The sequence below is a fragment of the Centruroides sculpturatus genome, unplaced genomic scaffold (assembly GCF_000671375.1).
Source record: "Centruroides sculpturatus isolate CEXI.00-Female unplaced genomic scaffold, Cexi_2.0 scaffold10, whole genome shotgun sequence".
In the NCBI taxonomy this organism is placed as follows: Eukaryota; Metazoa; Arthropoda; class Arachnida; order Scorpiones; family Buthidae; genus Centruroides; species Centruroides sculpturatus.
Window position 1 is genome coordinate 347109 of NW_019384396.1, and position 27963 is coordinate 375071.

General features: G+C 32.3%; 1 protein-coding gene across 2 annotated transcripts in view; it reads right to left on the minus strand.

Moving 5' to 3' along the window:
• Nucleotides 1–27963, minus strand: part of LOC111618404 (sterile alpha and TIR motif-containing protein 1-like) — an 83202-nt gene that overhangs the window by 36745 nt on the left and 18494 nt on the right. Inside the window, exon 3 of one of the 2 annotated variants that reach the window (XM_023359928.1) lies at nucleotides 3620–3647. The exons of the other annotated variant lie outside the window; for it this stretch is intronic. The gene's annotated coding sequence lies outside the window, so the exon portion shown is untranslated. The remainder of the gene's footprint in view (nucleotides 1–3619; nucleotides 3648–27963) is intronic. 2 annotated transcript variants of the gene reach the window in all.

The window sequence follows — 27963 nt, forward strand, 5'->3', positions numbered from 1 at the left end:
AATAAACAGTGATGCAACGGCTAAGAATCTCAAAGGAAAATATAGAGATAAATTTCATATTAAAAGAAAATTATCTTTCCTCTAATTAAATATAATTCAAACGAATTTATTTATTTTTTAAAACGTTTCGTAAGAGAAAATAAACGTTTAAACGAGATATAATGTAAATATTATTAGAATTTGTGTCGTTAAATAAATAAAAGATTACATTCCTTCGTAAATACAATCTTTATCTTTTAACTTATTTATATCGAATTTTTAAAGCCCCCGTTTAAATTCGCCGATGTTGAGATTATAAATTCATTTTAGTGAATTCGACACGTTGAAATCATTAAGCGTGTAAACGTAAAATGATTCTACGAGGTGATTCAAAAGCCTTTATGTGTAAGAAAGCGGTTTACTTTAGTATATAGTCACTTTTAAGTCACAGAATATGCTGTACGTGCACACGTATTACTAGAACATCCCGTGTTTTCTATGGAGAATTTTCGCCTGGAGTAGATGATTACAGACATTTTTATAGATTAAAAATATTTTTTAAAGTTTTTAAGCACTATTCTGTAGTGTGGAAAAACAATTAATTTGTTCTGTTTACAGAATGGCGCACGAAGCTCGTATTGAAAACAATAAAAAGACAGACATTTTTCTGAAATAACCGAAAATTATAAATATAAAACGACCCTGCAGATTACAGAAGGGGATGGAAGGACGTTAGGAATAAACTAAAATGTCGGATATAGTCATAGGAAGAAAAATAATTAAAACATTCCAGTCTGAACTGATTGAGGCCACACATTGTTTTCACTTTAGTCAACAGAACATCGCCATGACTGAGATTTCAATCTGCATTATTTTTGGCAGAATTGCTGCTTGTTCTGAAGAACTAACAAATTCATCTATTCAAAGAGACCAGACTTTGAAGAGTTCTTCTATTCTTTTCTAAGCGACTCATTTTTCTTTAAGGTGAATTAAAAAATAGGTCTTATTTTAAATTAAAATTAAATAATAGGAGCAAACTAATTGTTTTACGTATTTAAACTCAAATTTCGTCCCGTTTTCTCTCTCTTTTTTTAAAAACATTATTTCAGTTGTATCAAAGATAAAACTATTTTTAGAATATTTAAAAGGTTATTAAATCATTGCTATCTTATCGATATCGAAAAGAGGATTTTGGAAGTAATTCTTCTGTAATAATATAAGAGATTAGATAAAATTTCGTTTAAAATATAAATATTTATTTATTTTATTTTTATTGGTATCGAAAAATAGACGTTTTAATCTATCTAAATATAGTAAATTTGAACTTTTGAGCCAGCAAAAACTTCTTTTGCGGTATCAATGAGATTAAAACGTAAAGAAAAGAAATGCCGTAGTGGAAACACTTATTTAGTTTTTGTATCACTTAAAGATGCTAATTTATAAGCATAATAATTACGTAAAACTTCGTATAAACTACCACCAACCTAATTAGGAATTTGACAGATTTATGCAACACGAATGGCTGAAAGCAATGTAATTGTTAAGGGATTTTATGTATTGTTAGAAATACACTAGTAGCGTATTTATGAACGAAAATTCCAGAAGATACTAATGCAACAATAACCGATCGCTTTGTTATTCCAACCGAAAAGGCCGAAGAGAGTTGGAATTGTGCCAACATTCCATATCTCGTTGGTCTTCAATAATGCGTTTTATGTGTCTGCCAGACTATACGGCACTACTCACTATCGAAATTTGCAGCTTTAAAGTATAAATTTTAACAAATAAGAGCGAATGGTTGGAGGGAGTAAGAGAATTAACTAGAACTGTTGAAAGTGAATTCATCGGAGGACAATTAGGACCGCTCTTGCACTTTTTCTACTTGCATTTCGGTTTTAACACGGGAAGGCACTCGATTTATCTTTTCAGAATTGTGTTACGAGGGTCGTTCGTGGTATCGATCATTTTAGTACGAATATACTAATTATTTAATGTATCTATTGCGTATTTCTTAGAGAAGACGGAGTTTAAAGATTCCCGGATAACAATGCATGTATTCTAAGTAAAACAGAGTTTGATCGTGACCTAACTTATGGTCTACTTCGTGAGTTTTAAAAAGTCCCGGAAACCTAGTTAGCTGAGTTTTCTCTTTCTGGTGTTGGATGTATGCCAATCTTAGCCAGTTTTGGTAATTAGATACACGCCGTGATTGCAATTAACTTTGGTGTGGACGATCTCGGGAGGTCGAGAGTCACGCGGTACGAAATAAAACGAATACTTTATAAAAAAGGGTGGTGTCTGCGTATACCTAATGAACCTTAAACAATAAGAACCGATACGAGTTGCAGTTTAGTTTTCAGTCTTTTAATTCTTCTACGGATGAAGCGTAAAATAACTGTGAAGCACGATTTATTCGATAAAATATAACTTTCTCTCTTCTACACTCAAATATTAGCACATAAGCTAGAAGAATAACTAATTTTAAGTTATAAGGAAGTACTACATAACTTTAAGCTAATATAATTAAAGCGTAGTTAAAATTTTACAATAAGGTAGATGAATTTAGTAAGCTACAAGACTATAGAATTAATATAAATATATCAACGGCTCGTTTTTAAATTACTGGACTGGACTTTAAAAAATTCCGAAGGAATAAAATAGAAGAGTTTCGAAATTAACGTTAGGAAGTAAATAGCTTGCCTTGTGTTTTGACTTCCCATTGTTCCCTCTTCCTTTGAAAACACCAAACAGCGCTGCCTTCATTTGACTTTTCTCTCTGATTACGGACGGAGAAGCACATACAATCGAAACGAAGGATGGAGCGTTAATACCAAGCCCTCACCTCCATATAGCACTAGCTAGTCTCACATTGCGCCCTACACCGAAAATAAACTGCTTATTCACATTCACCCCCACCCACGTGACAAAGTTGCTGAGGAAACGAAGGAGATTGGGGTCAGATCCTATATACTAGCGACACTGACTCGAGTTGGAACCCAAAAACAGAGAGAGTGAGAGCATATTGCGTGGGTTGCTCGTTACTCGCGCTTATTTCTCAACCTTGACTATGGCTGTCACGTGTTTTACCGGTTTAATCATTGAAGAAGAAACGGGAATAAAAGCGGTTATGAAAATATGATGAATGGAAATATAAACTTGGAAAATAATGGATGTCACCTAAAATGGCGTGATAAGTCATTCACCTTAAAAGAACGAGCGACAAACTGTCATTGGAACGAGAACAATAGTCCGTAAAATTACAGCAATTACTTAACAGAATAAATGTTTATGACTATATAAGTGATTTCATAGAAAACTTTTCGTATACTTCAAGCTATTTTCCTGTTTAACTTAATGATAATCCAGTTGTTTAGTCTTTTTTAAAAATTACATAAACTATTCATTTGCGGTATGAGTCAGTTTATTTTTCAATTTGCATCATTCCCTTCCAATGTTTTAGTGACGAACATCGAAAGAAAATAAACTATTTCATTACTTCATATTTTTTGGCAAGAGGAAAACCTGGCAAAGATTTAAATCTATAACTAAAAGTTTATGAAGACTAACATTTTATTTGCGTATACTCTTTTTAAATGTGTTTTCCTTGGAAAAATTATGTCTAAAAGTTAAAAAAACTTACCTGAATGTTGATATCAATTGTTCATATCCTAAAAAATTTAAGGGTGAAAATTAATTATATTATTTACGAGAATAATTTAAATAATCAAATAAGCAGAATTAGTTAAATTTTGGACAATTTAGTAGAATTTTTGGGTATTTTTAACATTAAAAAAAGCAGGATAAATTGAGAAATCTCTATTAGATTAGTCCAAATTACCAGACTTTTTTTTTAAAAATCAGGTGATTGATAATATTTAAAACAATATCTGTGCCAATTTTAAACTTTGGAATACCTTTAGAATTGGCTAGGAATCAATCACTGGTCCCAGATCATTATATTTTTAGTCTGCAAAGGTTAAAATATTATTTAAATATAAGTAACATTTTTATATTAATTAATGCACTTATTATAAATCGAATTGTTTTCACCCTCGATACCATTCATAAACTTCGTTTCAAGGTTTTCGACCGGCAGTATCTTATCATTCTGAACTTGTTTAACCTGGAAGTTAGCCATTTCCGGTACGAAAAACACCTAATTTTACACAATTTTCAATTGTATTTAAGAAACTGGATTAAATCATTTGATATTTAGCCCATTTTATAATACTCTACATTTGGAAGAATGATGCTATATTACTCGTGTTGTAAAGACAAACGAAGAATTAATTAGAAAGATAGAGAACAATTAAAGACACGTTATATAACAGAAGTAAAGAGAAGAAGAAGGATTTTGTATTTTCGAGAAAAGAAATTTTCGATTGGGATTCACACGAATTGACGTAGAAGCTTTGCAGAAAGACAAGCTATTCTTATAAACCAGATGACGATTCTCTGGAAATCCCATCACTCGTCTGGAGCCAAAACTTGTGACGTCATTGAAAACACGTGCGAACTACTTTACCTACCAAGAAACTCTAAACGTTCATCTATTATAAAAATAAATCTGGATGATGGAAACGAATAACACTCGATAATCGAGTCGTAATTATAACGAGAGATTTGAAAAATGATTGATAATCCCTTGGTTAATGTCGTGGCAATCGTCGTTGGATTTACCGATAGTCGATTAGTGAAAGGTCGAACTCGTGTGTAAAAAACACGTAGAAAATAGTTATGTAAACAGTCTCCCGTGTTGTGTCATAAATTCTCCAGTTGTGCGGCTGTTCGTGTTGTCAATTCTTTTTTTTCTTTTCCAATCGTCTAATTTTTGAAAAGAAAATACATTATTATTATTATTATTAACTTTGAAACATCCGGTGAGTGCGAATGGTTGCTGTTAACTGTTAACTTTTTTCTCTCCCCCATTTTTTATAGGAAATTTACAGTAAATGCAATCGAATGACATAGCAAATAACCCCAGAAACAGAAACATTTAGCGAAACGCATTAAAAACTCAAATTAATAAGCTGATATATTACAACGGTGTAACGGGTTTTTACTTCGCGTATAGGATGGCCCAAATGTCGGTTAACCGAGCGTTTAAGAATACAATTGTCAATACACAAATCGTAAACTAAATAACGCGTGTTAGAGGGTTGTAAATTTGTTTATCGGACAAGAAACTCGTTTTATTGTAAAGTTCGTAAATTACGAGAGCGATTTAGTCTTTACCCTGGTTAAATGACTTTTGGACCACCCATTACTGTAAAATCACACTATTATTTAGAAGCTTAATAAAAGGCTTTGTAATAAACCTTTCGGGTTTATTGTGATTTATGATTTTTAATTGTAATTAATAAGAATAATATAATTTAATCAGATGAAATAACACCATTTGGCAACCGTCGGAAAATTTTATTAAAAATCACTTTACGTTATCTAAACGTATTTTTAATTTATACAATGTATTAATGTTTTTACACGGGTTTTAAGATCTACATCTCGAGGTGTTTTTTTTTTCGTATTTAATGACGATTGGTCGGGACGTTAGCCAACTTTAACCTTACCATGTGTTGTGTAACTTTTCTAGAGCAAATTTGGCAGGTATGATTTTTCCTTTTATTTTTAGTTAGTAAACTTTCTCTCGTCCATTGAAAAACTCTGGGAGGCAATTTAGTATTACACTGGCAATCGCTAGCCTTGTAATCACCGCCAGGAGTAGGCGTGGATCGAACACTGAATAGACAATTACTTCCGTTACTCGACGTCCCTCCTCGAGAAAGGTTGAAGAAGCTAAGCAAATCTGTCCACCTATATCTGCGACACAAACGGATGACAAATTACTCTAACCCCAATCTAAGCTTCGAGTTGGAAAGAAAATAGCGCTTTCGATCGAGAATTAAAAAAGAAAAGTCAATGCCAGAATTTGATTTAAAAGCGAAATGTCAAGGAAGATGCGAATATAAATGTAACGAATTCATCGGAAAGTGTGTTGTTTACACGTTAAAAATAATTAATATGGATTCCGTGTAAATTAATTTTAAAGAAAGGCCTTGAAATCAGACATTGCGTACTATTTCTTAAAAGTAATTATCAGAAAAGTAATTTCGATACGTGATTTTCAACGCCAGTCAGGCAGTGTAATTTAAATTTAATCACCCCTTAACACGAAGGTAGAATGACAATTTGGAAGGGCCTGACATTTACCAAGGCCTCAAAAAGATCAGTGACCCGGGCCTCCTGTTGATGGGGGACCAAGCAATTGCCCTTTGTGCCCGTAGGATAACGCGCCGTCGAATAAAGATGTGCCAGAGACCCGCAAACTTATAAACCTTTTGCTTGTTGAATAATCACCAATATTTTTTCGATTATTATCTTTAAAAATAAGGCTTATTATAGGCTTATTCGCGTGATGTATAGCGGAATTACTTTCGGGGATAAACTATAATAATTTACTGTCTGTGGTATTTAGAATTGTATCATTTCCAAATTTAACTTATAATTTATAACGTCTTCCGCCGTATTCAACAGAAAATAAGATGACAGGATGTAATTTTCTCAGACTCTCCTTGTAATTAAAAATTCAATTATACAATTAAAACGACGGCAGAAAAACTTTATAATTGAAATGTTCTAATAATTTTAAGGTTTTATCACGAAAAAAAGTAATGATTTAAGAGGATGAATGACCGCCATTTATAAGATATCTCGTTATCGACTACTTCTGGTGATAAGCTACTCCCCGTGTTATTTTTGGAGCTGGACTAGCATGACTCATCCCACGATTGTTACCGAGAAATGGCGTCCACTTCCAACTCTCTTCCGGGATTACTGAGCGAAAAGAAGTAGAATAAGAACGGAGTTTGTCTGTCTATTTAATACTGTCAATTAATAGAGACGTGGTAATTATTACTGGGAAGCTTGACGTTCGAAATAAGGAAAGCGTATAAACACATTTCGACTAATTACGTTAAACGTTGTTATATGAAATTCGATAAGTGTCAGGAGTTAATTATAGTGTTAAAGTTGAGTGGTAAGCGTAAAGTGAATTTTAACATATAAATTAGCATTTATTAGCAGTTAAATTTACGTACTGTTTTGGGCATAATCTACGTTTTTGTTTAGAACCACACGCTTTCAGAGGCTCAGATGTGCAAAGCCGAGGAAAACGATCAGGGCTCTAGGGATCTCGGAGCCCTGATCACTTTTCGCTGACCCCTGTCCTTGTATACCTTCTTTTGATATGACACTCTCGGTTTATATAGGCCTATATATAATTCTATTACGCAGATTCTGGTAGAAGTCTTTGCAGACCCGTCGAGAGTAATTGCCATTTTTCGTGAACAAACGACAATACAATATGTAGATTTTTTAAATAAAATAATCTTAAAGCTTCTATTTTTTGTTAGTGAAAACAATAATTTATAAGGTTAGGAACCATTTCTGCGGGAAAATCCCCAACTCCGTCGTATCTACGACCCTGTAAATCCCTATCGGCTCTAAAGACACGGACAAATACTTATTGAGATGTTCTTTCTTAATTCATTAAACCGTTTGGAGTCAAATATAGGATCAAATTAGGATCTTTCACGGTATTAAATATCATATTATACAGGCTTTATATTATATAAATTGATATAAAATGAGCCACGCAAGTCCACGATTGCTCAGGGCCTCGCACGTTAAATATATTCATTAGTTCGGACATTGTCTACTCGTTTAAATCTAAAACCATTTACACGCTAATTAGACTTTGTTTATTTATATAACTTTCATAAGTAAATAGAAGAAGCATAATTTCTATTATTTTTATACTTCTTAAATAGTTTAAATATAGTATAAATCATTTATACCTTCATGGACGTCTACGACATACCTTTGATGCAATACTGTATTCTGCGACATACCTTCATAAAATACAGTATTGCATCAGTCTCGTGGTGGAGAGTGTTATAATTTGAAAATTTTTTTACTCGAACTCCAGGGCAAATGAACCGTTTGCCTCCTCTGCAGATGCTTATGTAAACATTTATATGGATATATTACAAATATACAAATGTACATAACTGAAATAGTCTATTTTTAGATACATGTGTAGTACGTTATATTAGATAGACGCAAGACAACGTGTAGCAGTATCATATAATTATGTATGTTTGTTTTAAATAATTGTATAACATTCTATAGAGTTCTTTTCTAAGTCACATAATATGATCAATGCGGGTAATATTTAACCGAATGCAGATACAAATGCAAGTTAACACATTCCATGTTACGTGTACACGCAGCATATATACATTACAAGTGCATTCCTTCGAGTGATCTGTGTTTTGTATAAAGACTTTTGACTCACACCGTATATAAAATATATTAGCTATACGATGCATTGCGTGTCTTTAAAACATTTTCACTAAATAATAATAAAATTGTATTTAAAAAAATCCTTTAGAGGATTATTATTTATTCTAGATGACAATGGCCTATTTTAAATAACAATATTATTTACGGTCACTGTTAAAAGTTTTAATAAAGTTTTATGACTTTGTTCACAAGAATTTTATTATGGCTTTCTGTTATAAAATACGACACGAGCAACGTTTACACATTGAATTCGGCTTCTTTCAAATACAACAGACAAAAAAGTATTTACTTAAAAATTTTTACGACGAATCGATTTTTTTTAAGTCAACGTCATTCCGACATCTCATAAAATAACTGACGAGAAAATTGCTAATTATGAAATAATTTCAATAGTACTGGCGTTACGAGATCCATGGTAAGAAATTACTTTAAAATAATGTGTCAGGCAATCAATTATAAATGAAGTTTAAATTTCGATATGAATTATTACGTGTATAAATTTCGATTTGGCTCAAAATTTATAATTCCTATAATTTAACGTTCTAGAACATCCTACATTTATTCGTTAAACACAGGAAGATAAACGTTTTGACTCCTACTCTTTAACGTAGTGTGTAAAATAGTGAAATTATGAATCATTCATTTAAGAATTATGAAATAAATTCTTCCTACTTGTTTAAAGTTAATATAAGTTTAACAAATTACCGAATGTTATCAAAGTATTATCAGAAAAAATCGTACAAAAAATCATAAGAGATCGTCGTATGCATCGTAATCGTTTTTCGCTTCATTAACGTCTCGTTTTTGCAGCGGGAGACCTTGCACGCCATTCATAAACTCTATTTCGCATTCGTTCTACGCTCTACCGTACGTACGGTGGCAGCGACCACTCCCTCGTCACCGGTTTATTTAAGGAGCGGATCCTGACGGCGACAATTTAGGCCAAGGCTGATGCCAAACGCCTTTACGCTCGTAATTTGTTTTTCTCTATTTTTTTCGTCCCGTTCGTCCAATTAGGTTCGTCCAAACTTTTTCCTCGTTTCCGCCCGATCCATTCTGGATATTAATAATCTATCGTGTATCAATTTTTAATTACGTGCGGCTTAGCACCCATAAAAACGAGTTCGTTAAAAGTAATTTTTTAATTTTATTTCTTTTTTCCTGGCATGTAATATATATCTCAACATATCGACGCCAGATGGAGGCACCGATCGTCTCGTGTTCAATTTAAATACTGTACACAGTACAAGAGTTGCTATAAACAAATCGATACGTCTTCGTACGGCTTTTATAAAACGTCGTCTTACAAAACAGGAAATTTTGAAGTAACGCAAACATTATTCCTTATTTTGCTTAAAATACGCGTAAAATTTTACAATATTAATTAAAATCACCATTACTTCTACAAATCTTGAAATTAGGAAAAAAATATCATCGGTCAATTAACCAAGAATTAAAATGGAATAAAGTAAAAACGCTGCTTTTAGGTGCTTACTCGATGTAGATAATATTCATAAATTTATTTTACTAATCATTAATGTTTCTTCTTCGTTGTAAATTTAACTTCTAACGTTCGTATAGTTTCCGCCCGATCCATTNAATTAAACTGAGATATTTCTTCTGTTATTTACTATTTAGCCAGTGAAGAAATCGGCCATCCTCCATTATATCATTGATCTGCAAAAGAACCCCCTTTTCGTTGTGTATGGGGTATAAGAAATCGCGTCCAATTATTCGCATCGACCACTATAAACGTTTTGTTATTGACGTTGTCCTTTCCGTCCGATCGTTGTCCGGAGCCGGGCCAAAACCGGAGAGATCGAACGTCCCTCAAATGGTCTAAGGTCATTTTGATTACCGTCCACCACCTCTTTCGCCGTGTAGCAATTAGCCTATTGCCACTTTTATAGGTTAGCCACTGCCTGTATCGATTTATAGATTTTCCTTCCTTGCGCAGGTAAATCGGCATTTGTATGCTTACAGTAAATACCATAAATAAAGCATAAATATTAAGTAGAAAATTGATGTTAAAATTGAAATTTTTAAGCAAGTTTTGCGGCATTCACATAAATCACGAAAATAATTTTAAAGAAAACTTTCGGCCGACGGAAATGTGAACGAAAAAATTCGTGACGAATTATCTTTGATATGTCCAATATGCTGCGAGAATTTAAATCCTTCGTGTGGTAATTTATATTGTTTAACTTTTATTTACGCGGAGAGGATTTTTCAAATGATATCGGAATATTTTTCTATCGTCGATATCTTAGGTAGGCCTGTATAGAAACGAAAAGTTTGTCGGGTAGACATATATGTATATATATATATATATATATAGGGACCAAACTATAAAGGGCCATTAAGAGATCGAAACGAACGATATCAACTCCGATTAGTGACATTGGTCAGCAAATCAGTGCTTGGATTCTCATATAGTTGCGAACACGATACTAAATGATAGATGCAGTTTGCAATGTTGTGACACGTGTCCCGTTTAAATTGTCGCCACCATTACTCAAGTTTATAACGAGTGAAAGCAACTAAATATCCTCGGCACACGTTCCGCAATTGCAATTAACACTTCTGGACACTAACTGCCATGCTTTGCACTAATGGTCGATGGTTAACGACGTATATGGACGGAAGCACTAAACAGATAGCGCGTAGCCACGCACTCATTGGTCGTCAAATCTCGGCATTTACCGGATTTCCATATATGGAAATCGTCGGCTAATTTAACCAACTTGTTCGATCCTTCTTCTGGGACGTTGTGCCAAAGAGGAAAGTGCCTCGATTTCTCTTTAGTGCTCTTCCTGGAGAGCCTGTACCACGGCACTACTTTGCGGTTCAAGGAGCGTGGGAAGTCGACAGACCGACGGACTGACTAGGAATTCCCGTAAACGTGGACCAAGTGCATTAGAAAACGAACAGACAATAGTTTCTTGAAGTGTTAAAAAGAAAATAAGTGCCGCATCTCTGAAACGTGCTTCGAATTATTACTGGAGGATTTTTTTTGGTAATTAAAATGTTCAATAAATCTTTAAACACGCTTTTCTATGGAAATTATATTTTAAAATAATTATATGAACTACCTAGAAATGTTGTTAAACTAACTTATTTAATGTAATTAAAATTACGGAATTAATTCTATAAAGATAAATTTATAAAATCGAAAATTATAAAAAATAAACAAGATATATTTATAAATATAAAAACAGATTAAAATATTTTTCAAGTGAGATTATTTGAGAGAAAAGAGAGATAAATAAAGATAGGAGTACAAATTCGTGAAGCTTGCGTACGAAATAGTTAAGTAGAAAATAAAGTTTAAAAATACTTTGGAGTAAAACACTCGAGAAGTAAAATTATCAATTAAAACTCCCATCTAGAACCTAAGAGCCAGATAAGAGACTTTCTAATTCCAGAAACTTTATCTCATCGCAGATAAGATAAAAATCCACAATAACTCTGGAAATCCTTCGTATCCCACAGTTCCAAATTGGTGGAGAATAAAATCAAATGCGAACTGTTGATATAAGTGTAAAATCTATAGAGGCATTGAGTCGAGAAGAAGGAGAAGGAGGAAAGAAAGGAAAAAAAAAACATAAAAGCAAAAAATACAAAACTTTAAAACTGGCTTATCTTCTACCAGATCCTGTTGTTTATGAGTCAGCTGGTATAGGGCTCTGTATAATCACAGAACGCTATCTCTGGCTGCAAGTGTCGTCGAAGCATTAGCAGACTAGGCCTTTCTCCGAAAAACTTAATGTTTCTTATCTTAGAATTAAAGTACACACACACAGCAAGATGTAGCTTATCTTCCGTTGTATATCTGGCTGCAACTTCTCTCCTCTCACCAGAGATGAAGCAGATTGCCCAGAATATCTTTACTCTTAGATTGTTAAGTTTTTCTTCCGAATATGTCGATCTTTTGTTTGTCTCGAATATTTAAGGAGAGGGCTTTCTCTTTGATTACATTCGCTTGCCGGTTCCTCCGTAATTCGATTAATGAATCGGTTCCTCATATTTATATAAGTGTCCTCCTTCGGCATAATTTGGACCGATTTCCTAGCAGATATCTCCCTTTCTCTCTCGTTTTTAAGTCGTAATTGAAACCGGGCCCGATGGAAAGATAAGTTCGCCAAAGGGCTAAAGTTGGCAACCTCTCCCCCTTTAATCAACAGGCTGTACACAAAATTCGTAAGTTCTCCGCTCGTTATCCTCCTCCTACATTTACCTAACAGAAGATTCGTGGCCTCATTCAATTATAAATTCGATTCAATTCGGTTCGACCTTCCGCCCGATAAATATTTTAACACTTCTCTTAGTTCGATCTTGTGCCAGGAACAGTAAGACGGAGTAAAAAATAAATAAATAAATAAATGTTCAACCGCTGGTAAAGAAAAATAACACTGTTTTATCTATAGCGTTTAATTATATAACGTTTCCTCGGTAACAAAGCAACAGCGACGAGTGAAACTTGCTGACACCCCTTAAAAAAAGAAAGAAAAAAACACTAACATTTTTAGTTATAAGAGCAGAAAGACATTTACGTGTTTTTCTGCTATATTCCGGTGTTTTATATAATAATTTTATGTATTCGATGATTCATTATTAAAGTCGTTAAGTCGTTACGTTCGGTTGCAGTTGCAAAACGATTAATTCTCATCATTTTAGTTGTAATGTATACATAAAAAAAAATGGCGTCCTTCGATCTTTAATTGGTATTTGTCTGTAGCCAAATTGCTAAAATTTTTTCGTTGTCCCGGTTGGCACCTTCTGTGAAAACCTTGGCTCCACCAGGACCTTAAACTAAAATTTACGTAGGCCAGTTTTTTACCGACGGCCGAAAGATCAATTATAATTAAAAGAAAATAAAAATGTAATTAGAAAAATGACGCCGGCTTTAATTATACGCCTTTGTTAAAGGATCAATCGAGAATTATTGAAGATAATTTTATCACTTTTTTTTTTTCTATAATTGATCTACGACTTCATCAATCTAAACGATTCGATCGCGTGACGTGTCTCCGAAATGCACTTTTCTAGTTAAAAAGTGGACGTTTTCGTTTAAAAATTCTAGAAAACTTCTAGAAAGAATTCGCATTTGTTACCTTTAGCACATTAGCTTAATACCATTCTTGTACAAAATGATTAAAACACCTACACTGCGGAAAGAGGGGGGGATAAATCAAAACGTGGAACGATAGAGAGAACCCAAAGGAAATCATGTTAATCGAATTTGCATATCTCATTAGCGAGAAATATGAAAAGTTTAAGTTGTTTCGGTTTTCCAAGGCATGTTCTAATAAACTTAAAAGCGTTAGGAATTAGGTAAATGAAAAATTATTTCTGCATTAAATTCTTTATTATATCTACAATTTTAAATCGTCGAAGATGTTTTGACAGCGAAAGAGGAGGAATGCATTAAAATTGTGGAAACAATTCTTAATTATCTTCACTGACATCTTAAATATTAGGACAACATCGAGAACAACCGGAAGAACCTGAACACTATTAAATATGTATTATTTAAATAATTTTCATTTAATCAAAAATACAATCTTGTAATGAAAAATTTTATATTTATTTTCTTGTAAATCCACGCAAGAATATTACAGATTTCCTAAACTATTTTTAAAATATTTAAAATTAATTTAAAAAAATAAATTATAAGATATACGCGGTGCCTTCTACAAGCCAGTTAACCGAGTCAATCGACTTTTGAGCCACCCCGTGTTAATCATTCCCTCGCCAATGTATTAACTCGGTGCCAATAATTTTTAATCTAGATAGCAACTTGGTAAACAAATAGGAGGAATATCTTGGTGATTCGAAACAACAAAGTTTAGAAACTGAGCTGACTACATAAGATGGGAAAAAAGCCAAGTTAATCCAGATTATTCTACTTTTCAGAAGCCAAACAGTCTGACCTGACTCTGCAATACCTTGACACCGACCGAAAATAGCAGCCTACAATATATAGAAATACAGAATCGACCCGCTACGTATTCGAGTCATTGTCATTAAACTTTGATAAAGAAGACCCGTACTCGATTCCGATCTTCATCAGATATCCTTGATCTATATCTTTACTTATGCGAACAGAGACTATCCTAGAATGGATTGTTGAAAATGAAATTATTGATGACATCACGAACGAGGATGTTTCTATCTCTTGCATACTTCATACAAGATTAACACACCTGACCCACATTCCTAATTTTTCTCGCTGCCAATCTCGTCTTCGTTCTTTCCACGAAGGTCTCGAGCTTGTTTTACTTATTTTGTAAAGCTAATCAACCAAAATAAATACAGTATTTACTGTACTGTACTTATTGCCAGTGCAGTCTATCCCCACTTTGTGTAAATGTTTAGAAAATTCTTCAATCTTGATAGAAATTTAAGTAGGAAACACCTTAAACTATTCGCAAAACTAAATTGCTTATTATAACCGCGACTCTTGAAAAATTCTATAGAATTAACAGTGACGTTTTAAGGAAATTTTAAAATATAAAACACAATGTTAGACGACATAACTTGCGACAAATGCTTTCAGATATGGTTCAACAATCGCAGAATTTTACAAACACGTAACAATATTGTGTATACGAAGTTCGGAGTAGAAAATCAATCAACATATCTTGAATTTCAGAAATTATTAAAACTTGTTTACAATAATAAATAAATTTAAGATTAATTTTTAAAATTACGCGCACCACAAGCTGAACAAAAAAGGATAGAAAATGTACAATACATACCAATATTACGGAGCAATTGTGATTTTATCAAAAAAGCAATTTATAGAAGTAAAAATTTAATGAAGCGCCGCTACAGTTTCGATGCGCGCAATTGTTTATTTACGATTTCTAAAACGACACCACCTTCGCCATCGATATCGTAAATACTACTGCACGTTTCTTTGACACCGTAGAGTATAGGCCTATACGCTGGTTGATTTTTATCAAAAATTTATGCAAAAATTCTCGTCGTGTAATTTATTCGAACAACAGTTCACCTGTACTTTTAAATGTTACATATTCATACATTTTGAATAATAATCTGTTGTTTTTGCCTATTTTAAATAAAGCACCTGCAGATAATTATTCATTCTACTAATCTAGCGAATAAAATAAGACATTTGTTCTTTTTTCGTTCGCTTACAAAGTCGAAATGAGCAAACAATGCTATTGCAAATGTAAAAAAAAAGTTACAGCAACTAGTTGCGTAGCTTTCCCGGCAAGAAGTAAAATTGTGTGAGGCGCCATCTGTTACGAATTTTTTAAAAAAACTTTTTAAATTATTTATTATAAAACGGCAAAACGCTTAATCTCCACCCTCAAAATGAGTTTTATAACAAATTGTAAATGCTAATAAATAACAAAATCTTCATTAAGATACGACACTCGAGATACGACACGTGATCCCTTGTATCTCCCATTCCCTCGACCTTTAACCACCAAAATTTCACGGCACCGATCCTCTTAATATACAAATCTCCCTGCCAATCCACAAATGACACGAGTTATTAAGCTTCAAACTGGGTGAACAAAGTCGCCTCCCCCACACACTAACATCCATACATATAGAAAATCCCCCAATTCTTTGCATTTTTCACGTTTGAAGGTCTCCAAAAATTTTAAAATTTGGAGACCTTCACTATACCTTCCTCTGTTATATGTATAACAACTGGAATGTATACGCTGGAACAGCTTAAAAAAGGGAAAACAGCAAAACCGGCTTGTATTTTTTTTAATTGATAACGAATTTGTGTATTTTTGATAGAAACTTCGATAAATTTAAGGGGGGAACGTAATGCGGTAGTTATAGAAAAGATAAAATATAAACAAGGCACAGTTTACTGTTAGGATTGTTAATTAGATTATAAAATGCGCAAACGGAGCTTTTATTGCATAGTAAATCTGTCGTTATCTCGGAGTTATACAATTTTTGTTGAAACACGACGTAACAGGTAGATAAAAGGAAAGTATTTATTGGAAAAGCGATAAGACACTTCCGTTGGACACCCACCCGAATCGATAGAAAGAAAGAGAGCGAGCGAGTGGTCGTCCATTCAAAAAATCATAAGAGATCGTCGTATGCATCGTAATTGTTTTTAAAAATGACGCCGGCTTTAATTATACGCCTTTGTTAAAGGATCAATCGAGAATTATTGAAGATAATTTTATCACTTTTTTTTTTTCTATAATTGATCTACGACTTCATCAATCTAAACGATTCGATCGCGTGACGTGTCTCCGAAATGCACTTTTCTAGTTAAAAAGTGGACGTTTTCGTTTAAAAATTCTAGAANCGGCACACGTATTTGTAAAATCTAAGTGACTCGTACAACATGGAATTCATATAAAACGGAATAATCAACAGTGTTATAGGGGGGTCGACTGGTATTAGAAACAGAACATAGTTATTTCTATAATTGTTTTCAATACACTGTTCCTAATAATGACTATATAGTAAGCCTCGAAGGCATTCGAATGTGTTTTGGATATTCTTCGTACCTCATAAAAACTCCTATCTATTATTAAATTAAGAAAAACTTTGTACGAAATTTCTGTAAATAAGATAAGAATAAACTCTTAAAAACAGCAATAATTGTATCTAATTACAATTTATGCTCAACATAGCCAACATATAGGTCTAGATCAAATATTGTTTTATAGAGATAACAATTTCATCATTCGACAGGGTGCTTTAAAAAAGTTAATACTAATATAGAAGTAACTTGTTATGCCTAATTTGTAGAGGAAAAACTGTTATCTGCATTGTTAATATTTTTTGAAGCATCCCGTATAAGTTATAACTTATGTTAAACTATACTGATCTAAACTTATTATACTCCATAAATGGTGAATTCGATTTTTGTTTATACGAAAAGAATATAACTTAAATAAACTGAATGTATTATTAATTTCTACGGATAAATTTACAGCAAATGGAGCAAAAGTTTCAGAATTAATGAAGTAAAATATCTTGTCTCATCGCAATATTCCCGTATAAATAATTAGAAACGCGATAATTACAAAATTTCATTAAAATTAAACTTACAAAAGGAGAAAAATTCAATATTTTCAACGTTCATTCTGCAAAAGAGAAGAAAATCTTTCGGATAAAAAAAGAAATTGAAATTTAATCATACATTTTTGTATTAAAATGTCCGGTTGCTTACATCACTATTGACCTCGTATGTTCACAAAATGATTTTTCCACTCCTCCAACATTATCACGTTTTCCTTATCGTGTAATATTTTTCAATTATTTCGTATCACGTAATTTCCATACATTTCCTGTTTTAATTCCCCATATATACGCGTTTAAATTGAAATATAATTTAAGCGTAGGCTATTATAAAATGAAATATTATACTCGACTACAGTTTATGTATGTAATTTAGAATAATTTTGATAAAAATAAAAATAATAAAACCAAGAAATAATCTACATAAATTCCTCGCTAAAGTTTCTTCCATTGTAATATTATTCATACTCCAATATATTATCTAGACAGAAAAACATCCAGCAACGAGTTGCTCGAGTTTCCCGGCAACATTCGGTGACGCCATCTGTTATTCTAAATCTCAAAAAAATAAGTGAACGTTTTTTCCACTGAAAGAAACAATTAGAACTATAACTACTAATCAATAAGTTTGCAAATACAGTAATAGAAATTACCGGGTATGTAATTAGAATTACAATAGATGAATTGCTTGTATGACAAGCCTATACCTTGGCTACAGAAAATGCTTAAAGTTTCCCAAATTTCATAATTTATCGTACAGTAGAAAATCATTATCATTAATTTAGACAATTAGCCAATTTGAAAGTGTGCCATCCACATAACTTCATTTATACCTCAGAGTAAAATTATAAAACTATCACAAATACAGGCTGTGACTTTTACTAGAGAAGTAAAAGCTATAATAATTTCTTGACTCGATGTTTATATAGTTTCTTATCTACATGCCTATAAAAGGTAGGAATGTTTCAAATGGTTATAATAAATAAATCAAGCGCACATTTTATTACTGATTTATGAATGCTACCGTAACACTTGCAACGTTTCCTTCATTAATATTAAAACGCCTAGAGAATTAAAATGTCGGACTTCTGTATTCACAAAAGCGAGTAACGACACTTTGGTTAAAATAAGCTTACTTTTGAAAGGCGTGTATTAATTCAATTATTTATTTTATTGACACGCGAAATGTCGTAATAATAAAAGCATTGTTTTAGAAAATTTTAAATATTTAAAGGTCTTAACAAAGTTAAATGTCTTCTGATCTCTACCGAAAGGAATTCTGTAAGGTGCGATGCTTTCGTGTTTGTGGAAAAATTAATGGTATGTTCTTGTCCGTGGGCATCAGCAGAAAATTTTCTAGAAGCAAAGCTTGGAGATAAATAATTACAATAATAAATTGGTCGATGGTATAAGGTTACACGTGTTTACTGCATCATTGAAAATAAATAAGTAAATAAAGTTTGAATTTCTAAATCTATATGACTATTTAAGTTTCTTTCTTTTGTTTCTTACGTAAGTTTTTTTTTATTATTAAGAGTTGCTATATTGGGTAGTTTCCATCATTAAAATTTGGACATCAATCAAATTATTATTTTGGTTGCTATCGTCATTCACTTTTATTATATAAATTCTATTTAACTGAAACTGCTAGTTAATCCGAGACGAAAATAGCCAGTGTATTGAAGACTGTTTTACCATACTGAATCGAAAATATAAAATATTTTCTGCATATTGTAATATAACTAACATTTTATGAAAGCGGAATGAGTACGTTTCGTAACAAAAACAGTGAAACCTGTGTAAAACGGAACCCGAATAAAACAGAAACCTGCCTAAATGGGAAATATTCTCCTCGACGCAGAGATTTTCTACGTTAAAAAATTGTTCAAAACAGAAACAATATTCTGTCCGATTTACACAGGTTTTACTGCATTTACTTTATATACTTGCAGTGAAATCGTATTTCAGAAAGTTTCGGCGTGTATTTTTTTTCTTTTGATCTTCGCTATTAAATTTGTGTTTTAAAATAGAGTGTCTCTGACAAATTTCATTGCAAACACACGTGAAAGTAAGTCGACTTCCTTTCCAGAAGGACTTTTATACGATCGATCATCCCCGTGGAAAACCTTTCACCAATCGAAGTAGGCGTAATATCCATATACTTACAAAAATTTATTTTCTTATTGTCTACGTTAATCCATGTTTTATTTCGATCGAGAAGAAGGCAAATTTATTTAAACTTCTTTTATCGATTAATATAATATTTAAATAATATTTACCTTGAATACTTATAAAATTTAATGAGTATAATTGTTTATCGTGACACCGCTTACGAGAAATATGAAAAAATTTAGTCATTAAATCATTACGTCAAATATTACATTACGATTTGAAATACTTATAAATCTAATATTTTAAAATCTATGCATACATTAATTACAATCTAATATGATTGTAATTAATGTATGCATAGATAGAACTAATATGTTCCCTGAGGTAGGAAACAGGCTAACGAGGACCTAGAGGTCCGAAAATCATACAAAATGGCAGGCTTATTAAGGTTGGTTGATTCCCCCTATAGGGGATCACCAAACTTTAATAAGCCTTCCATTTTGCATGATACCAATGATTCGTGAATGCCGATATCATTAAATCAACTATTTTTCGATCTAAGCAATTTCCCATTATTTACACTACAGAAGTGTCAATCTATCTGGAAATAAAATTGACACCTCTAAACACTTAGAGTTTTACCTTGAATAAATACATTTTATAATTTAACTCGACCAGTGCAAAGGCCCCCCGATTGTCATACATATATGTACAGTAACGTACGTATGATTATAATATGATGTTCCACACCGTATTGTGCCAAATTTACAATGCTGTAAATATGGTAATGTACTGAAGTACAATAACTCAACCGGTGCAGAGACCACACTATGTACTGTACAGTACAATATGAGGTTTCATACCGCAGACAAACGTTGGGAGTAATTGAGTTATGTAAACACGTTTATAAAATTAAAATTAACAAAGTAGGAAGATAATATTTTTTTTTTGGCTTATGCAATTAAAATCGTATATTATATTTCCCGCAAAATAACAAAAGGCCGTAAAATGCCATTAAACGGTTAATTTTAGCAACATTCGAAAACATAATGTCAACGATGATACGAAGCATGTACGATTCATCAGTTTCTACAGAATTTTTTTTTACTTTCCTTCAACTGTATTCTCGCACGCGACGGAGATAAACTAAACCATACTCATTAATTACGTTAGGGGGCAACTGTCTCCGAAAGTAGACGTGTCGCCAACATCTCAAAGAAGTCAGCAGAGTAGGAGGTTCCTTGCCTTTTTTTTTAAAATGTTCTTTCACAGAAGTAACGTTGGAAGTGCAATCGAGAGACGTTTCTTTCTTTAACTCAGACATGCTGGCACTAGTGACTGTTTAGAGTGAAGAACCTTTCGCTTTTTTCTATTTAAAAAAATAATAAACTAATTCTGAAAAATTAAAATCAATTGAATAATACGTTCGTAAGTCGGAATTTATTCCTTTATATTTCCTGTTTTTTTTTATTTAATGTCAGATAATTTAACGTAATTGATTAGACTTCGTGTATAATATATTCAGGCTCGAAGGGCAATAAACAATTTATTAAACGAGAAAAATGACAGACGAGTCACACCTTTAAAGTTTTATTACTCTTATTAATATTCATTAAAAAATAACTCCTTGATGTTTAGATATAAATGTAAGAAAAACATACCTTAGCTCTCTAAATTATCATCTTCAATTCGAAACTTATAAGTTATTTAACCTCTAAATAACATCGAAAATCACCACTGATGAAGGCAAAATGTAGGACTTAGCATTACAAAGGACATTGTCGGATGACTTTCGAGCTCTCAAATTTCAAATTTGCATATAGATCTCGTTAATATAATTAATTTCTAGTGTTTGAGATTATTCGTTTTAGCACCGTACGCGATTTAATGCCAACTTAGACGCGAACAATGGTAGAACCCATATCGTAGTTTGATTATAAATACCACTAAATTGGTAGTAAATACTACTGAATTTTCAAAACTACACTTCAGTTTTATAACTTTAAATTTTGAGGCCACAAGTGTTATATAAATTAACTTAAATTAGTTTAAATAATACAATTTCGAGAGGACAAATTATACATTTATATAATTTACGATAATTTAACGTCGGAGCTGTAAATTATCTAGTTGAAATTTATTTTTAGAGTGTCATTATAATAAATTTCTGTACGTTTAAAATATCTACGAATAAAAAATAAATAAATAAATAAATAAATGTTCAACCGCTGGTAAAGAAAAATAACACTGTTTTATCTATAGCGTTTAATTATATAACGTTTCCTCGGTAACAAAGCAACAGCGACGAGTGAAACTTGCTGACACCCCTTAAAAAAAGAAAGAAAAAAACACTAACATTTTTAGTTATAAGAGCAGAAAGACATTTACGTGTTTTTCTGCTATATTCCGGTGTTTTATATAATAATTTTATGTATTCGATGATTCATTATTAAAGTCGTTAAGTCGTTACGTTCGGTTGCAGTTGCAAAACGATTAATTCTCATCATTTTAGTTGTAATGTATACATAAAAAAAATGGCGTCCTTCGATCTTTAATTGGTATTTGTCTGTAGCCAAATTGCTAAAATTTTTTCGTTGTCCCGGTTGGCACCTTCTGTGAAAACCTTGGCTCCACCAGGACCTTAAACTAAAATTTACGTAGGCCAGTTTTTTACCGACGGCCGAAAGATCAATTATAATTAAAAGAAAATAAAAATGTAATTAGAAAAATGACGCCGGCTTTAATTATACGCCTTTGTTAAAGGATCAATCGAGAATTATTGAAGATAATTTTATCACTTTTTTTTTTTTCTATAATTGATCTACGACTTCATCAATCTAAACGATTCGATCGCGTGACGTGTCTCCGAAATGCACTTTTCTAGTTAAAAAGTGGACGTTTTCGTTTAAAAATTCTAGAAAACTTCTAGAAAGAATTCGCATTTGTTACCTTTAGCACATTAGCTTAATACCATTCTTGTACAAAATGATTAAAACACCTACACTGCGGAAAGAGGGGGGGATAAATCAAAACGTGGAACGATAGAGAGAACCCAAAGGAAATCATGTTAATCGAATTTGCATATCTCATTAGCGAGAAATATGAAAAGTTTAAGTTGTTTCGGTTTTCCAAGGCATGTTCTAATAAACTTAAAAGCGTTAGGAATTAGGTAAATGAAAAATTATTTCTGCATTAAATTCTTTATTATATCTACAATTTTAAATCGTCGAAGATGTTTTGACAGCGAAAGAGGAGGAATGCATTAAAATTGTGGAAACAATTCTTAATTATCTTCACTGACATCTTAAATATTAGGACAACATCGAGAACAACCGGAAGAACCTGAACACTATTAAATATGTATTATTTAAATAATTTTCATTTAATCAAAAATACAATCTTGTAATGAAAAATTTTATATTTATTTTCTTGTAAATCCACGCAAGAATATTACAGATTTCCTAAACTATTTTTAAAATATTTAAAATTAATTTAAAAAAATAAATTATAAGATATACGCGGTGCCTTCTACAAGCCAGTTAACCGAGTCAATCGACTTTTGAGCCACCCCGTGTTAATCATTCCCTCGCCAATGTATTAACTCGGTGCCAATAATTTTTAATCTAGATAGCAACTTGGTAAACAAATAGGAGGAATATCTTGGTGATTCGAAACAACAAAGTTTAGAAACTGAGCTGACTACATAAGATGGGAAAAAAGCCAAGTTAATCCAGATTATTCTACTTTTCAGAAGCCAAACAGTCTGACCTGACTCTGCAATACCTTGACACCGACCGAAAATAGCAGCCTACAATATATAGAAATACAGAATCGACCCGCTACGTATTCGAGTCATTGTCATTAAACTTTGATAAAGAAGACCCGTACTCGATTCCGATCTTCATCAGATATCCTTGATCTATATCTTTACTTATGCGAACAGAGACTATCCTAGAATGGATTGTTGAAAATGAAATTATTGATGACATCACGAACGAGGATGTTTCTATCTCTTGCATACTTCATACAAGATTAACACACCTGACCCACATTCCTAATTTTTCTCGCTGCCAATCTCGTCTTCGTTCTTTCCACGAAGGTCTCGAGCTTGTTTTACTTATTTTGTAAAGCTAATCAACCAAAATAAATACAGTATTTACTGTACTTATTGCCAGTGCAATCCATCCCCACTTTGTGTAAATGTTTAGAAAATTCTTCAATCTTGATAGAAATTTAAGTAGGAAACACCTTAAACTATTCGCAAAACTAAATTGCTTATTATAACCGCGACTCTTGAAAAATTCTATAGAATTAACAGTGACGTTTTAAGGAAATTTTAAAATATAAAACACAATGTTAGACGACATAACTTGCGACAAATGCTTTCAGATATGGTTCAACAATCGCAGAATTTTACAAACACGTAACAATATTGTGTATACGAAGTTCGGAGTAGAAAATCAATCAACATATCTTGAATTTCAGAAATTATTAAAACTTGTTTACAATAATAAATAAATTTAAGATTAATTTTTAAAATTACGCGCACCACAAGCTGAACAAAAAAGGATAGAAAATGTACAATACATACCAATATTACGGAGCAATTGTGATTTTATCAAAAAAGCAATTTATAGAAGTAAAAATTTAATGAAGCGCCGCTACAGTTTCGATGCGCGCAATTGTTTATTTACGATTTCTAAAACGACACCACCTTCGCCATCGATATCGTAAATACTACTGCACGTTTCTTTGACACCGTAGAGTATAGGCCTATACGCTGGTTGATTTTTATCAAAAATTTATGCAAAAATTCTCGTCGTGTAATTTATTCGAACAACAGTTCACCTGTACTTTTAAATGTTACATATTCATACATTTTGAATAATAATCTGTTGTTTTTGCCTATTTTAAATAAAGCACCTGCAGATAATTATTCATTCTACTAATCTAGCGAATAAAATAAGACATTTGTTCTTTTTTCGTTCGCTTACAAAGTCGAAATGAGCAAACAATGCTATTGCAAATGTAAAAAAAAAGTTACAGCAACTAGTTGCGTAGCTTTCCCGGCAAGAAGTAAAATTGTGTGAGGCGCCATCTGTTACGAATTTTTTAAAAAAACTTTTTAAATTATTTATTATAAAACGGCAAAACGCTTAATCTCCACCCTCAAAATGAGTTTTATAACAAATTGTAAATGCTAATAAATAACAAAATCTTCATTAAGATACGACACTCGAGATACGACACGTGATCCCTTGTATCTCCCATTCCCTCGACCTTTAACCACCAAAATTTCACGGCACCGATCCTCTTAATATACAAATCTCCCTGCCAATCCACAAATGACACGAGTTATTAAGCTTCAAACTGGGTGAACAAAGTCGCCTCCCCCACACACTAACATCCATACATATAGAAAATCCCCCAATTCTTTGCATTTTTCACGTTTGAAGGTCTCCAAAAATTTTAAAATTTGGAGACCTTCACTATACCTTCCTCTGTTATATGTATAACAACTGGAACAGCTTAAAAAAGGGAAAACAGCAAAACCGGCTTGTATTTTTTTTAATTGATAACGAATTTGTGTATTTTTGATAGAAACTTCGATAAATTTAAGGGGGGAACGTAATGCGGTAGTTATAGAAAAGATAAAATATAAACAAGGCACAGTTTACTGTTAGGATTGTTAATTAGATTATAAAATGCGCAAACGGAGCTTTTATTGCATAGTAAATCTGTCGTTATCTCGGAGTTATACAATTTTTGTTGAAACACGACGTAACAGGTAGATAAAAGGAAAGTATTTATTGGAAAAGCGATAAGACACTTCCGTTGGACACCCACCCGAATCGATAGAAAGAAAGAGAGCGAGCGAGTGGTCGTCCATTCAAAAAATCATAAGAGATCGTCGTATGCATCGTAATCGTTTTTCGCTTCATTAACGTCTCGTTTTTGCAGCGGGAGACCTTGCACGCCATTCATAAACTCTATTTCGCATTCGTTCTACGCTCTACCGTACGTACGGTGGCAGCGACCACTCCCTCGTCACCGGTTTATTTAAGGAGCGGATCCTGACGGCGACAATTTAGGCCAAGGCTGATGCCAAACGCCTTTACGCTCGTAATTTGTTTTTCTCTATTTTTTTCGTCCCGTTCGTCCAATTAGGTTCGTCCAAACTTTTTCCTCGTTTCCGCCCGATCCATTCTGGATATTAATAATCTATCGTGTATCAATTTTTAATTACGTGCGGCTTAGCACCCATAAAAACGAGTTCGTTAAAAGTAATTTTTTAATTTTATTTCTTTTTTCCTGGCATGTAATATATATCTCAACATATCGACGCCAGATGGAGGCACCGATCGTCTCGTGTTCAATTTAAATACTGTACACAGTACAAGAGTTGCTATAAACAAATCGATACGTCTTCGTACGGCTTTTATAAAACGTCGTCTTACAAAACAGGAAATTTTGAAGTAACGCAAACATTATTCCTTATTTTGCTTAAAATACGCGTAAAATTTTACAATATTAATTAAAATCACCATTACTTCTACAAATTTTGAAATTAGGAAAAAAATATCATCGGTCAATTAACCAAGAATTAAAATGGAATAAAGTAAAAACGCTGCTTTTAGGTGCTTACTCGATGTAGATAATATTCATAAATTTATTTTACTAATCATTAATGTTTCTTCTTTGTTGTAAATTTAACTTCTAACGTTCGTATAGCCTATAACAAATGGAAGTAGCAAAGAGAGTTTCGCCCGCAAATAATTCTCGTAGCTAAAATATTACAAGATCATATGTTATTTTTTTTTTATTCATTTCCTAAGCACAATACGTAGAACAAATAACTTTTAAAAATAAAAAAAATTACAATTGTTCAAAATAATTATGTTATAAATGCAGTATTAGACATTACATAAATAATTTTTAGGATTGATCCTTTTTATACTATCTCCTCCGAGTGTTTTATCTTGAAAACATATCCAAGAATGCCAATGCATATTCTGTAATGGAATTTTCGAGATAAAACGTGAAAGACCATCAAACTTTAGCTACGTCAATCTATCATTAAAAGCACTACGCGTATACCTTGTATTACTCTATACCAATAAGAAAAAAAAGATGTAAGCGGGAACACGAATTAGTTTTCGTCTTTTAGTCTATATTTCCCGTGCAAGCTTATCAGAAATTTAGTAACTGGCATTTCTGTTATCCTTGTGTATTGATTCGTCCCTAATCTCTATATTAAACTCGATTGTCGTTACGAATACGCAATAGATGCGTTACTTTAACCGTGACGACGACGATCATCCACTTTTCAACTGTGTTTTATATAATTACGAACAGATTTAATTGAAGAACTTTAAAAAGTTTAAAATTAAAATATATAAAGACATTGTTTCGTCTTATTTTACAGCATTTTATATTTATAAGTTGCGTAAAAAATCAATTTTCGAATTAATACAACATTAAATGAGAATATTTTTGTACGTTGTCAATGGTGAAAACTGTGATTATGATAGCGGCTTGGCGAATATCATTTTGTTGAATTTCCGCTCTCGGTACAGTACATCAGTCAATTCTGATGGTAATGTTAAACTCTGTAGGCATTTTCGATACATTATTTGTCTATGTTTTATGAATACATAGGCCTATCTGTTTTGTCTTTAACGTATAGAACACATATCTATGATTTATCACTCGAGTGGTATCATCGATTATCTTTAGTACAGTCTCTGTGATATCGACAACGGCTACTTTTCGTAGCACAAGATTCGCTTGTTTTATTCCTTACTCTACTTTTCGAATCATTCATTTAATATTTTATTCCTTATTGTGTTTTTTCAAGTATTTATAAAAGGAAAGAAGCGTATCACTAATGCTTTTAGACTCTTACAAGGTATTTGTAAAGAAACGCAATTCATGAAAAATGTTTATAAGTTATAGCGGACAAATCTACGTTAGCTTCTTGAGAATCTTCTCTATTATCGAAAAATAGTGTACGGTTTCGTAAAATGGAATCTTCATTACTTTATTGACGTAATCAAAAGCGAGTACTGTTAATTAGCCTATATAATTAACAATGTATTCAGATCGTAAACAGATTAATCGAAATTTCATCAAAAGAACTGCCTAACCAGGATAGACATCCACCTATACTTCATTAATTTATGTATACTACGTTGTATTAGCTATTATGTTGTAATGTAATGGTATCGAAAATCTTATTTACCTCCATCAATTGTCTGACATAAGCCAAGATATATTTCCATCATAATTCAATATGACAGTTTCGATTACATACTTCTGAGCAATTATTTTCTGTCTGAATCTTGAACAATACAGACTACATTTTAAAAAAATGTACAAAATTAACTTCTCGAAATAAGAATTAAAGCTACCATCAATATTCTTATAAAATCGATAGATTGAACCTCCTTCTTTATTGACGCGAGGATGTTA